This window comes from Ursus americanus, chromosome 8, assembly GCF_024610735.1.
Source record: "Ursus americanus isolate L20-20 chromosome 8, mUrsAme1.1.p, whole genome shotgun sequence".
NCBI lineage: Eukaryota > Metazoa > Chordata > Mammalia > Carnivora > Ursidae > Ursus > Ursus americanus.
The window spans coordinates 21,567,002-21,582,036 of NC_142134.1; the positions used below are offsets into that span (position 1 = coordinate 21,567,002).

Sequence of the window (15,035 nt, forward strand, 5' to 3'; positions counted from 1 at the left end):
TTTTGTATATACTTACTTACAAATAACAATGATTGTAATGTTTTGTAATTTCCTCATGAATGTAGTGCCTCTTCCACAAATCTCACATCTACAGTTAGATTTGCATTTTTTTTCCAAATCAGGCGTACATTTCCACAACGTTGGTAGAACTGTGATATACTTTGTCATTCTTCTATGATTTTACTTCCTCACAAAACCATTCTTAATGGACAAAAGATATTTTTCTTTTATTTGTTAATAACATTAATGTAGGCTATGATTGACTTTACTAAATTATTATGACAAATTGCCCTTTTTTCAGGTATTAAAATGGACTGTTCAATGAGAAACATCTTGGTAAGTCTGTTACACTGATAACTAGGCTAATTTGTGTTCCCCGAGAAAGGCTGAGACAAGCACTTTGGGTACTGCTAGTTTATTTGGCTGGGGGTGAGGGAGGAAGTTGTGGTTAGAAGTTAGGAGAGTGAGGCAGGGAAGGAAAGTCTATAAAGGGTGTCTTTTTGACTTCATCTCTGCTGTGTGTAACTGGAGCTCAGTTCTTCTGGTGGTCCTCTGAGGAACCATATAGAAGGCACTCAGAATTGTCCCAGGCCAGGTCATTTGTCTGGTGGAATTTTCTCCTTAACTGATGAGGGTCATCCTTGAGAGAATTAACTCCCCCCAAATTCTGGGCTGCCTCTGCACAAGCAGAATGAAGAAAGGTGGAGTGAATACAGCAGGGACTTGAGAAGGGTGGGGATGCTTACAGCTTGCTCCAGATTTGTCTACCACAGCTGCAGCTGAAGCCCGAAATGAACGGAGGAGATGTGGCACAGGGCTCCAAAAGTGGCTGCTTCAGGTGTTATTCAGAAAATATTTGAAAGCGAGCAACCATTCACTACCTTCATCCCATCAGAAATCGCCTTAACTGTTCACCTGGTATGGCTAAACAATAGTTTGCTTTTTCACAAATTAAAGTTAACTTGCTTTGAGTCCTTCCAAATTCCAGAGCAGTCAGATACATCTGTATCTTTATCTATATCTGTTTATCTATCTCTATAATGACCTAGTCAAGACTTCCTTTATGTTTCACTGATGTTGAGTTAAACATGTGTAATACTTGAGTAATAATTGTGTGTTGATATTGATTCTTAAGCAACATCAATTGACAATTAAATTAGGTTGGTCCTTAAAGAGAATTTCTCCTGCTTTAGTCTTGTATGTGTGTAAGCTCTGGTACAAAAGTTGGGATTGTCTTGTGATTTCAAGATGATGACTGTCCTGCTGTGACTTACTTCACAAGAGTGAAGTCAGGGCTTCATAGGTCACAAGGCACATTCCTTCTGGAATGGTGCTATTGACAGGGAAAGAGGTCTGTCTCCAGGGAGGGAACTAAATTTGAAAGTTTGGGTTATTGAGTGGTAGGTGCTGAAGAGAATCTCTCTCTTGGAAGCCAGTCCATCTGAATAGGATGAGCAACTTAAGCTTCAGGAAAAAAAATCATTATTTACAGTCTAGATTCTCTATATTCGAGTTTTTTTCTTTGTATATTCTTCTTTTGTTGTCCTCTGGCATTAAATATGATCTTGTTGAAATGTTTTAGTTTCTTCTCCATCATGCTCATGGATATTAAATAAAGATTTGGTGTTCACCTTTGACCCTTAGCGTTAAGGGATAATAGCATTTACATTTGGTTTAACGTGGTGGTGGTTTCTGAGTAAGGGACTTTCCAAGAGGAATCTCCAGTTCACACTGTGGAGATTTCCTCTGCTTTGTCTTTTGTTGAAGAGCAAGCAAAGTACCTACTACCTTTGGGTCTCACTATAAATAGTTAAGGGTCTCCTTAACTATTGTTTCACTTCTACACCGGTTGATTTTATTCATCTGTCTTCTAAAGCACATTGAGTCAAAACCACCTTTTGTACTGTAATAACAAATGTAGGGTTTAATTCGTCACCACAAACTGTTTTATTTTGATGATCTATTTAACCACTTAGCATTAGGGATTGGTTCAGAGGCTGGTCTTATTAACATCTTTATGAACGATGTGGAAAAGAAAGTGTTCACAGTGAAATTTCCAAGTTGCCAATGACCCTAAGCTCCTCTAGTTAATGAAGTGCCAAGCTGATGGGGATAAACTGCCTGAAGACCTCATGGAGTTGCGTTAGTGGACAGAAAATTGAGCCATAAGATAATGAGCCATTGCATTTAGGAAGAAAATAGTCCAAAGTATACCTGCAGAGTAATGGGCTTGGAGTTATCCATTACAAATCTGGGATCATTGTAGACTCTTCTCTGAAGACAGTGATGGGTTCATTAAAGACAGATAAACATTCTGACAATCACCAGGAAGTGAAGAGAAGAAAACAAAACATTGTATCCTCTTCTTACAGAAAATCATCATGCAGATATACCTGTTATTCATAGTTCTGATCACTATATTCAAGACTTTACCGAAAAAAAAAGCACTAAAGGGTAAGACATCTGAAACAACCAAGAAGAACGGCAAGGGTACCCTGTAAGTGTAGATTTAAAAGATATAAACTCCAATATAGAATGGCAAAGTTTGAGAGAAAATAGAGCCAAGACCTCCAAAATATTTAACGATTCTATTTTGTATGTGAAAACTGGCTAACTCTCTTAAAGGAGGCAAAACAAAGACAAAAAAAGAGGCATTTTTAATTGATAGTTTCGACAGAGAGTGGATTTATGAAACTCATTTCCTGGAGAGAGAGTTCTTGATGAAAGTAGAATTTCCAAAAAGAATGGAATGAACTCTTGTAATGTGCATTTAAGTTGTTATTTAAGGGGGAAATGATGATTGTGGATTTATTTCTAGCTTTAAGCTGAATATCAGTATGTATATATGCATTCTTATTTATTACCTATCCTTTGGTATCCATCAGAGGCAGGAAAAAAAAAAGGCAGCTTCTCAGGACCAATAGTTTCATGAGTTGAGAAGTTAAAAATGGAGATGTATAATTAGTACATGAGTTTCTCAAACATCTGTCACATCATATTGTTTAGTTACTATTGAGACAAGGCAGTGAACATCTAACAGATTTAATTTTTATAAAACAGAAACATTTCTCAACATTTTTCTTTCTTAAGCGAATCAATGAATTCTCATCTGGGGGAGACCAGCCCATATTAGCAAACTCCCTGCCAAAACAACGTGGAAACTCAGGAATTTCTTTATGATTTGAGTTCATGGGTTTAAAAATACTGGACCACAACCTTACTCGTTTGGGTACTGTTGATTTTCAGTAGCTAATCAAGAGTACCCTGGTGTAAATCAGTCAACGCAGTGTGACTGGCACTTGATAATATTCAAAGACAATCTTAGAATGGTTAACGTGATAGCCATGCATAGACACAGTCTACTTCTAAGAAAATTATACTTTGTTGGCCACAATCTGTTCTCATTTGTCTACCCAATTTTTAAGGATTAATGATAGTAAAAAATGATCTAAGAGGCGGTCAACAAATATTTTTTGAAAAGGTCCAGGTAAGAAACATTTTAGGCTTCCTGGATCATGTGGTCCTTGTTGTTATTGGTCAGCCTCGCTCTTGTAGCACAAAGACAGCCCTCGACAATACGTAAAAAGTTAGGTGAGGCTATTTGTTCCTATGAAACTTTACTTCCCCAAACAGGCACCAGGCCTGATTTGACCTTTGGGTCAGCTGACATCTAAACTAAGGGTGAGGGCCCCCGGGTGGCTCAGATGGTTAAGCGTCTGCCTTCAGCTCAGGTCATGATCTCAGGGTCCTGGAATGGAGCCCCGCCTTGGGCTCCCTGCTCAGTGGTGATCCTGCTCTCCCTCTCCGTCTGCCTCCCCCCCTGCTTGTGCTCTCTCTCTCTCTCAAATAAATAAATAAAAATCTTAAAAAAAATAAACTAAGGCGGGGGGCTGAGATTAATGAAACATAACTTATGCAAGCTTTCCAAAATAAAGACATTAAATAGACGCCTCTATTTCATAGGAATCCCCTTTAATTTAACTTGTGTTTGTGGTATACCTTTACTTTTAAGACTTGTTCTGCTCAGCCCAGGTTTTATGTTGGAAAGAATATGGGATTTGGGCGGAGAAGGCCTGGGTTCAGGCCCTGTTCTTCCACTTGTTACTTGGGTGACCTTGAGCAAGGGGCTAAACTTTTCTAAGTCTTGTTCTTTCTTCATAAAAATGGGACTATAATAATGCTTAGCTGTGAGACTTAAATAAGATTAATGTAAAGGATTTTGTAAAAATCACCTACAAATACTTAAAGACAGCAGCAGTTACTGTTACCACCATCCAGGGTTGCTGGCCATTTTTCTCTCAGTATCTTTCTAAGCTTATTAGCTCCATGTACTCTCCCTAAATGAGAAAAAAAGCTAATCCAAGGAGGGTCTTGCAATATCATATACTTTATAAAAATAATTAAATTGTCCATTAATAATAAGCTTTTAAGAAGTGTACATTTGTAGAGAAAAAGAAACCTTAGAGTTTATAAAAACAAAAAGTAAGAGAAGTTATAGTAGCTGACATTAATGATAATAGGAGTTTAAGAAGAAAAGAATATTAGAGGTTGAGAAGTTAGAGACAATAAGCAGAAGATGAGAGATAACTCAAGGGGCAAAGCCAAAATAGGGCTAACAGTGGGAGTTTAGGAGGGAAAAGAATTCAAAAGGCAAAGTTAATGAAAGTAGGTTCAGTTCAAGGCTAGTATTAGAGTCTGCCAGCGAAGCACTGTCTATAGGAAGCTTGCAGCTCTGGGTTTATCAGCCCCATTACCAGTGTGACCATTTGACTTCTATACTTTCAGTTATTACACTTAGGACCTTTCCATTTGTATCTGTATTTACTGACAGGCATCCAAAAGATAAGAACCAGGGAAGCATTTAAAATAATAGCCCACAGTTCTGTTGGTTCTGTATTTCTAATCAGAGAAAGCTTCCTTGGGAAAAATGACGCCCATGTGCCCTGACTACAAAATGAGTTAAGATAAATGAAGATTAAATAGCAGACTTGTTAATCAGGATTTGGGGTAGACTTACATTTTCACAGTCCATTTTCTCGCTCTCACTTTCTCGCTCTCTCAAGCCTGCATTCCTGCTTATACATTCTCACAACACACATCCACACCCACGCACGCCTGTCACACTTTCTCTACCCAGATGGATGAAATGGACTGAAGTTGGGTGCACCAATGTGTCTTTTATAATCAGTATTCACTGTCTCAGAGTCAGACAAATGAGGAGAAAATAAAGAACATACTTTTTTTTGAAAGCCGAGAAATGACATTCCTATTTTTCTTCCTGATATGACTCAAACTAACCTATGTAGGTACCACGTTCATATTAAGTGGATATTTGGTTGTACCATCTGGCAAACAGAAGGTTAAAAGTATGACTGTTTAAGGAGAAACAAACAATTCAAGAGGGTTTTATTTTCATTTCAGAAAAGAAGTATTTGGAGTATGTCTCCTCATCCCCAAACATAGTTATTTTCAGTCATTGGATTATATGTGGACTTGGCTACACCAGCAAAAATATAAAAACACACTGAAGAACTGTATATTATCTTTTGTTAATTTGAGTTTTTAGTGGCTTTGGAAGTTTGGGCTTACTGGGAAGAGAAGAACAGTTAAATAATGGGAACAAGAAGATTGGGAGGGACTTGATACGTGAGGGAAAGGAATTAATTGCTTTGTGGAGAAACATTCTGCAAATTCTATGAAGTGCTATCTGGGGTTCCCAAAGATCGAAGATCTTTCAGAAAAAAATTTAAGGTCAAAATATTAATGGCACTTTCATATTCTTTTCTGAGTTTAAGAATGGAAGAAAATGTGTTTTGGATACATCCTAAGTATCTGGAGAGGGGGATACATATTCTGGTGGTAGTAGCATCTTTCTTTGTTTCATTTTCAGCGATTGAGGTATCACTTGGTAACGAAAAGCAGATTGAATAGGACTTTCCTCCAGGCCCCAGATCCTCTATCTTAATAAGATAAATCATTCTATATTCTTCTTTCACAAAACTTCTTTTTTCCTGATTCCAAACTTATTTCAGCCCCTTCTATACAAAAGAGAAAGATTCCTAGTACTATGCTTTCAGTATATGTTCTTCCAAAAAGATCGAGACAGTCCATCTAAATTTTATTATTTTTAGCCCAATTGATGGAGAAAGCAAGAAGAAAAGATGAAAGCGTTACAGGCTTCCCCCAGAACTCTCCTCACCCCAGGCTGACAGGTGTATGATCTTCTCCCCATCATCCCAACTCACTCACAGAACAGTAGCTTCCAAACATAGCAAGACCATTATTTTAACCAGTAACTAAAGTGAAGACTTGAAGGACTGACCTGAATTGGATTGAAATTGCTTATCTCTAGATGGCCTTTTAGATAATTATAGATACCTGAAGTAATCAAACACAAGCACCTAAGCTTGCAGAGCAGCTTGTCAAAGTCTGTTTGCTTAAGAATACCCTGCTTTTGCTCTTTTTTTTTTTTTAAATGCATTACAGAAGAAACACTCCACCATGGTAACATATGATGAAAGTGACACTGATTTGGAATGTAAATATATGCAGGGTGTTTTAAACCGACAGCATTTTGTATAAAAAAGTACTTTTAAAAATATATACTGTATTTGAAATTCAATTGACAGAGAATAAAACAATAACAGTCATTCTATTGTAATTTTTAAAGCATACATTGAAAGAGGATATTCACTCAAGGTTGTAACTTTTTTACTTAGTAAGAAAAGAGTGAATATCTTACTCAGTTATTTTTTAGTACTTGGCTATTAAGTGAAGCTGGTTGAAAAATTGGCTTTTCATTAGGTGGAATCCTATGAAATTGCTGACATTCAAGTTTTTTAACCTACATGGAGGCTAATTTCACATGGTTTAACTTAAAATATAAGGCTTCTTCAAAGGAACAATATCTCTCCAAAAAAAAAGATACTCATTAAAGCAGTAACCTTTTTGTGTTTTTTATATCTTGAATGGCATCTAAAGACTTGCAATTATATCACTTAAAATTTATTCCTGTAATTTCTCAGGGCTATTTTCTGGAAATTGTATGAAAAATTTAGAATCCACATGGATTTAGGACTCTAATCTGGACTTACATTTTTTAACGTCTTGAATAGAGCCCTATTTACACGTTTTGTTGCATTTACACACACATAGATCCGCCACCACAATCAAATCGTAAAACTTTTCCTTCACCCCACTTTATGCTCCTCTACAGCCAAGGCCCCCGCATACCCAGGCAACCACTGATTTGACTTCTATCACTATAGATAAATTTTACTTTTTATAGAACTTATGGAAGTGGAATTACATAGTATGTACTTTTTTTGTTCCAGGCTTCCTCCAGCATAATGTTTGAGAGATTCATCCATGTTGTTGTGAGTATCAGCAGTTCCTTTCTTTTTATGGCTATGTTATAGTATTCCTTTATATGAATACATCATAATTTTGTTTATACATTCACCTGTTGATGGGCTGTTATTTGTTTTAAGGTATTGTTAAACATGCTATGAATACTTGTGTACAAGACTATGTTTTCATTTTTCTTTTTTAAAGATTTTATTTATTTATTTGTCAGAGAGAGAGAGAGCACAAGCAGGGGGAGCGGCAGGCAGAGGGAGAAGTAGGCCCCCTGCTGAACAGGGAGCCCCATGTGGGACTCGATCCAGGACCCCGGGATCATGACCTGAGCTGAAGGCAGACGCTTCACCGACTGAGCCACCCAGGCATCCCATGTTTTCATTTTTCTTAAGCAAGTACCTAGGAGTGGATTTATTGGATCATATAGTAAATATGTGTTTAAATTTGTAATAAACTACTAAATTATTTTTCAAAGTGATAATGCCATGATTTTTGTTTCATAGCCTCTTTATTAATTTTCTTATTGCTGCTATAACAAATTATCTTAAATTTAGTGGTTTAAAACAACACATATTTATTACGCTATCGTCCTGGAGATCAGAAAGACAAAATGAGTCTTCTGGGGCTAAAGTCAAGGTGTCAGTAGGGCTGATTCTTTATGGAGGCTCTGAGGGGAGAATCCATTTCCTTGCCTTTTTCATATTTACCTGAATAATCCAGGATAATCTCTTATCTCAAGATTCTTAAGCAAATCACAAATGCAAAGTTGCTTTTTACATATAAGGTAATAGTCACAAGTTCTGGTGATTATGACCTGGATATTTTGGTGGGCCATTATTCAGCCTACCATACTCTCTAAACTTGTAATCAAGTAATTTCAACTAAAATTACTCATTTGGCCAAAACTCTAAGGATGTGTACATGTTTTTTGTGGGACTTCCTTAGGCTTACTTGGCTACTTGCGTTTGGTGGTTACTGTGTGCCAAATACTAGTACGTTGAGCTGGCAAAACCACAGGGTGATGTAGGATCAGGCTTTTTTTTTTTTTTTTTTTTTATCACTTAAAGGGAGATGAAAGTGTGATCAGCTGGTGGGAAGGTGAGAATCTGAGATGGCCCTACTAGTAAGCTTTAGTGGTGGCCAGAAAGGGCTCTGCTTACTTACATTTTGGGTAGTCTAAACCTCAGGGGGAAAGCAAAAGTCTGATCAAGTCTGTGGGGATTCCAGAGCAGATGGTACCATGGTGGAGTTCCATGGGGTTCCACCTCCAAACTGCAAAGCTTAGAGAGGCCCCAAGTCCAGCATCATGCCTGAGAGGTGGATTGGAAATGCTGGAAAAGATAGATATCTGATCACTTGATTCAAGAACAACCTCTCAGAGCCCCATGGCACGCTAGTGGGAGAGACAAGAGCTAAACATAAGTCAGTAATCCCAAAAGGGGCAAATAGTTTATCCGCTAATATCTGGAGGCTGTGACAGGACAGGCTTGTCAAAAACAGGACAGGCATCAAGTGTGCACGTGCACCCAAAGACAGAGTGAACAAAACACTCATCATTGGCCAAATGAAGACTGAGGATGCACACTTCATAGATGGTCTTGGCCTGATGCTGGAGACATACTGTAAACCTCATAGAATTTAGATTATCCTTGAGGGGAGGGAAAAAAGAAAACCATGAAATAATAGATCTTTTAAATCCAAAGAGATTGAGGCACATCTGGGAATGACTGAGCCACCTTGAATTAGGAAGACTAAATTTTCCCTTAAAACAAACTTGAGAGTTAAGGGAAATCATTTACAGAAAACAAAGGTTACATTTTAGCAAACCTGACATGTCCTCTGAGAGCATTGTGCTCCTTAAATAGAGAGAAGGTATATAAAAATATTTCAGCAAAGGTAATGCAATCACCAGGCTTGACAAAGATTCCATGACCATACATACTGTTCCTTGAGATTTCAGGTTCTTTGTTCCTAGGATCATCAGGAGTGTTAGCCCTAGAGATTTTTTTTTAGAGATTATTTTAGAGGTTAACCTTCCTTTAGATCCCGGGGAAGATTGTAAGAGGTAGTGTGTGTGAAAAATTTATGGAAAGTCGTACTCATGTGTGAAAGACCATTGTTTTCATTTTTTAAATGGCAAAGCCATGTTCTCTTAACTGTGGTCCAATTCCTTTTCTATAGTATCAGATAGTGGTCTTTCACATCATGAATCCCCCTTTCGTGCCCCCGCCTACTATACGATGACAGCGTCCTGTGATGGCGAAAAGGAAAGTGCTCAGGTTCTCCCGTCTTTGAGTCACACAAAGCAAGGGAATATTATTAGGTGTCTGACTAGTTGTTAATAACAGCTTGAAAATGTGAGTGTTGCTGGGCTGTGAGTATTTCCTAAAGTTCATCATTTTGGCAATTTAATGTGAGATATTTCATAAGGGGGGGTGGGAAGGAGAAGATGCAGATTTCGCCTCCATTTCTTGTTGATTGTAATCATGTTTGTCACTCACCTGTTTGAACTGCTAAAACCCTTTAGGAGCCTGATGGTCGAAGCCTCCTGTTAAGTGGAAAAAAGTCTCCCCTGCCTCTTAGCAAATCGTGGTAAACATGTCAACACGTTAGGGGATGTGGTAAACTTCTGAATATATGAACATCTGATGAGGAGATCTTTTTGATCGGAACTTTTGTGTTGGTTCAATAGGCAGGACTAGTTTTCCACTTTGTTTACTTTCAGGTAACTGAGACAGTTAGACACACATGCTGGGACCTGGGGTCAGCTCTCTGTGAAATGTATGGAAACACATTTAACACATGGGCCTTTGAGTTCCCCCGCCAAACCCGGCACCTCTCCTAGTATTTTAAATGGGAGGTCCTGCCTCTAAGATGGTGCCTAGATATTCTAAAATAGATACATTAAATTAAGTACAAAATGTGGTTAGCTTTTTTTTTTTTCTGGGTGTTTGCAGCACATTTGTAAAAGTTGTTAAAAGACTTGTTTTGCTGAATTTTCATTAGCACATTCTTAGTGAGATAGTAACATTCAATATCACTGACAAATATATTGGGCATCTCTAGTAAGAGTTTTCTAATTATTGGATTTGTAGTTATTCAGGAGCTGGCAGAAATTCTAAATACTAATAATTTAAGGAATCTAACAATTACTGCGATGACCCGAATAGTCTAGATGGTAATAACCACAGCTACACTTACTGAACACTTACTGTGTTCCAGGCATTGCTTACAGTGCTTTCCATGTGTTACCTTATTCATCCCAACAACCCTCTGAGGCAGGTGCCCCTATCAACCCCCTTTATAGATGAGGAAACTGATACTGTTTTAAACACTGTTCTCTAGTTCACAAAGCTAGTGAGTGGTAAAGCTGTAGTGTGAACAGAGTCAGTCCAGCTCCATAACTGGTATTCTTTTTTTTTTTTAATTTTATTTATTTATTTGACAGAGAGACAGCGAGAGAGGGAACACAAGCAAGGGGAGTGTAAGAGGGAGAAGCAGGCTCCCAGTGGAGCAGGGAGCCCGATGTGGGGCTCGATCCCAGGACCCCAGGATCATGACCTGAGGCGAAGGCAGACGCTTAACAGCTGAGCCACCCAGGTGCCCCTATAACCAGTATTCTTAATCACCACCCTAATTATATTCCACTTTCTTTAGTCTTTATTTATTTTATTTTTTAACTAAGACTTTTTTTTTATGGAAAAATCGAAGGGAAGGTATAGAGGTTTGCCATATACCTCTGCCCTCCTGGGCACAGCCTCCCTCTTTATCAATATCCCCCACCAGAGTGCTACCTTTGTTTTAACTGCTGAACCTGCACTGACACATCATAATCACCCAAAGTCCATAGTTAAATTAAGGTTCACTCTTGGTGTTGTACATTCAGTGGGTTTGGACAAATGGATAATGACATGTGTACATCATAATGGTCACAGAGTATGATACCCTAAACATTCTCTGTGCTCTACCTATTCATTCCTCCCCCCTCCTCCCAACCCCGGGTAACACTGATCTTTTTATTGTCTCCATAGTTTTTGCCTTTTCCAGAATGTTATTTGTTAAAATCATATAGTATGTATAGCCTTTTTAGATTGGCTTCTTCACTTAGTAATATGCAGGTAAGCTTCCTCCATAACTATTCATGGTGAGATCGCTCATTTCTTTTTAGTACCGAGTAATATTCCATTGTCTGGGTGTACCACAGTTTATTTACCCATTCATCTGCTGAAGGACAACTTGGTTGCTTCCAAGTTTTGGCATTTATGAATAAAGCAGCTATAAACATCAACATGTATTTTTTGTGTGGATATGATCTTCAACTCCCTTGGGTAAATACCAGGAAGCACTACTGATGCGTCTTATAATAAAAGTGTGTTTAGTTTTGTAAGAAATCACCAGAGTGGCTGTGTCACTTTGCGTTTCCACAGCAATGAGTTCCTATTGCTCCGCATCTTTGCCAGCATTTGGTGTTGTCAATGTTCTGGATTTTGACCGTTCAAATAGGTGTATAATGGTATCTTGTTGTCTTAATTTACATTTCCCTAATGACATATGATGTGAAGCATCTTTTCATAAGATTATTTGCCATCTGTATATCTTTTTTCATGAGGAGTATCTGGTAAGATCTTTGGACCATTTTTTAATTGGGTTGTTTGTTTTTTTATTCTTAAATTTTAAGGGTTCTTTATATATTTTGGATAATAGTCCTTTACAAGATCTGTCTTTTGAAAATATTTTCTCTCACTCTGTGGCCTGTCTTTTCATTTCCTTGGCATTGCCTTTTGCAGAGCTCAAGCTTTTAATTTTGATAAAGTCCGGCTTATCAATTATTTCTTTCATGGATTGTGCCTTTGGTGTTGGACCTAAAAAGTCATTGCTCCCCACCCAAGGACATGTAGGTTTTCTCTTATGTTGACTTCTAGGGTATTTATAGTTTTAGATGTTACATTACGTCTATGATCCATTTTGAGTTAATTTGTATGATGTGTGTAAATTCTGTGTCTGGATTAATTTTTTTTTTCATGTAGATGTCCAGTTGTTTCAGCACCATTTTTAAAATAGTTTTATACCTTTGCTTGACAATCAGTGGTTAGTTCTCATCTACATTAATTGTAGATTTTTGAAAGTGGTGACAAGTATATAAGTAGCCAACATATGGAGCTTGTTTGGTGAATCTTCATCCTCATTATGTTTTCTGAACAACTGCACATGGATACGGTATGGAACGTTCCTTATTCTTTTGGCCCAGACAGCTTTGTTGAACATGGTGTCGTTGCACACATCTGGAGTTCCCATCTCCTTCATGGCAAATTTCTGGGTCTCTTTGAGTGCCTGAGGAACACGATTCTTGAAACACATTCCATGGATGTGCTTGTGAATGTTGATGGTGTATTCTCTGGTCGTACCTCTTCAATGGCAGAATGGCTCTTCTTCTTTCCACCCTTCTTTGTGGGAGCCATTCTGCCAGGTCCTGGTTGGAATGCTCAGCACCATTTATTGAAGAGAGTGTCTTTTTTTCTTTTTTTAAAGACTTTATTTATTTATTTGAGAGAGAGAGAGAGAGGGAGAGAGAGGAAGAGCACAGAGGAAGGAGCAGACTCCCTGCTGAGCAGAGAGCTGGACATGGGGTTTGATCCCAGGACCCTGAGATTATGACCTGAGCTGAAGGCAGACGCTTAACCGACTGAGCCACCCAGGTCTCCCTTGAAGAGAATATCTTTGCTCCATGTATTGCCCTTTCTCTTTTTTTCTATTTATAAGGAGCTATTTATATACTCTCTATTCTGTTCCATTGATCTATTTGTCTGTTCTTTTACCAATACCACACTGTCTTGATTACTATAGCTTTATAGTAAATCTTACCCCTTCTTAGTGCTATCATAAAGGGGGAAATATGAGCTTGGTAAAGGTTAGAATGTGAAACTGACATGACTTCCCCCCTTTTTTCTTTTTTCTCTTTTCTCCTGCCATATGCCTAAGTCTTCTGACTGAAGGGACTTTAGAACTGAGGATGTCTAATGAGAAAACTGTCCTAAGTTTTCCCTACCTAAAACTCACTGCATTATTTTAAGTTTTATTTTATTTTATTTATTTTAGAGCGAGAAAGAGAGAGAGCTAGAGCATGGTGGGGAGGGACGGAGGGAGAAAGAGAGAGAAACTCTAAGCAGACTCAGTGCTGAACACAGAGCCTGACCTGGGGCTTGATTTCGCAACCCAGAGATCATGACATGAGCCAAAACCAAGTGTCAGTGCTTGACTGACTGCATCACCCAGGTGCCCCTAAAACTCAGTGTTTTGAGCCTACTTTGCTAAATTGGTCCTAGACCTTGTAAATAGGTTTTTGTTAGTTTGTTTTGGTGGTTTTGTTTTTTTTGTTGTTGTTGTTTTTGTTTTTAACTATTATCTTCCCATCAGAGGGGAACTTAGTTTCTGAATCCCAGTGAATGGCTGGGCCATTGATTTCCTGGAGTTCCAACCAGCCTTTCCACCAAGTTTTAACAAGGTTATACTCCATCCAGTTTTTACTACCCATATCAAATGAACATCTTAGTGATAATCTAGTTTTCCCCTGATGCTGAGAACTGATGCTATCTAGAACTTATATGTACTCAAACAGTTTCTTGAACTTCTCTTGTCTCAGCACTTAATATACAGTTTACTTTCTTATCTTTTCATCTAGACTCTCAACTTTCTGAGGACAGAAATAGTGTCTTTTTTATTATTGTATCTCTAGGACCTAGTAATATTAGTTGACTACATAAAGGCCTATATCAGGCAATACTCTTTCTGTTGTTAATGATAGAAAAATCCAACTCAAACTAGGTTAAGCAAAAAGCAAAAAAAAAAACAAAAACAAAAACAAAAAAACAAAAACAAAAAAAACCCAACAACAACCAAAAAAAAACCCCAAAATCAAACCCAAAACAAAACAAAATGAAATCTCCCAGCACATTAGTTCATGTAACTGTAAAGTCCAAGACTCAAGTAATGTTTAAGAAGCTTGTCTTTCTTTTTTCTCTTTCTCTTTCTCTTTTTCTTTGTCTTTTCTTTTTTCTTTTCTTTTCTTTTCTTTTCTTTTCTTTTCTTTTCTTTTCTTTTCTTTTCTTTTCTTTTCTTTTTTTACTTTTTGCTCCCTCTGCTGTGTTTGGCTTCACTCTCAGACAGGCCTTCTTTAGGTGGAGGCTCTTGTTATAGCAAATGCAAATTTTAGTTCTGATTGGACCCAACTGAAGTCAGGTAGTATTAGTCATCCAACTTTGTTCTTCTTTTTCAGTATTGTGTTGACGAGTCTGGGTCTTTTGTCTCTCCATATAAATTTTAGAATTAGTTGATGCCCACAAAATAACTTGCTAGGATTTTGTTTGGGATTGTATCGAATGAATGTACAGACTAGGTTGGGAAGAACTGAATCTTGCGTCTTCCTCAATATGAACATGGACTATCTCTCCATTTTAGTTTTTTTATTTCACTCATCAAACTTCTATAGTTCTCTTCATATAGATTTTATACATATTTTAAAAGATTTATTGCCTAAGTATTTCATGTTTGGTGTTGGTGTAAATGGCGTTGTGTTTTTAATTTCAAATTTCATTTGTTTATTGCTGGCATATAGGGAAGTTAATGGCCTTAACCTTGTATCCTGAAACCTTGTTATGATCACTTATTAGTTCCTGGAG

At 37.7% G+C, this 15,035-nt stretch overlaps 1 pseudogene; it reads right to left on the bottom strand.

Moving 5' to 3' along the window:
* Nucleotides 1-12,441: 12,441 nt before the first annotated feature.
* LOC123789492 (large ribosomal subunit protein eL31 pseudogene) lies at nucleotides 12,442-12,818 on the bottom strand (annotated as a pseudogene).
* Between the last annotated feature and the right edge of the window lie 2,217 nt (nucleotides 12,819-15,035).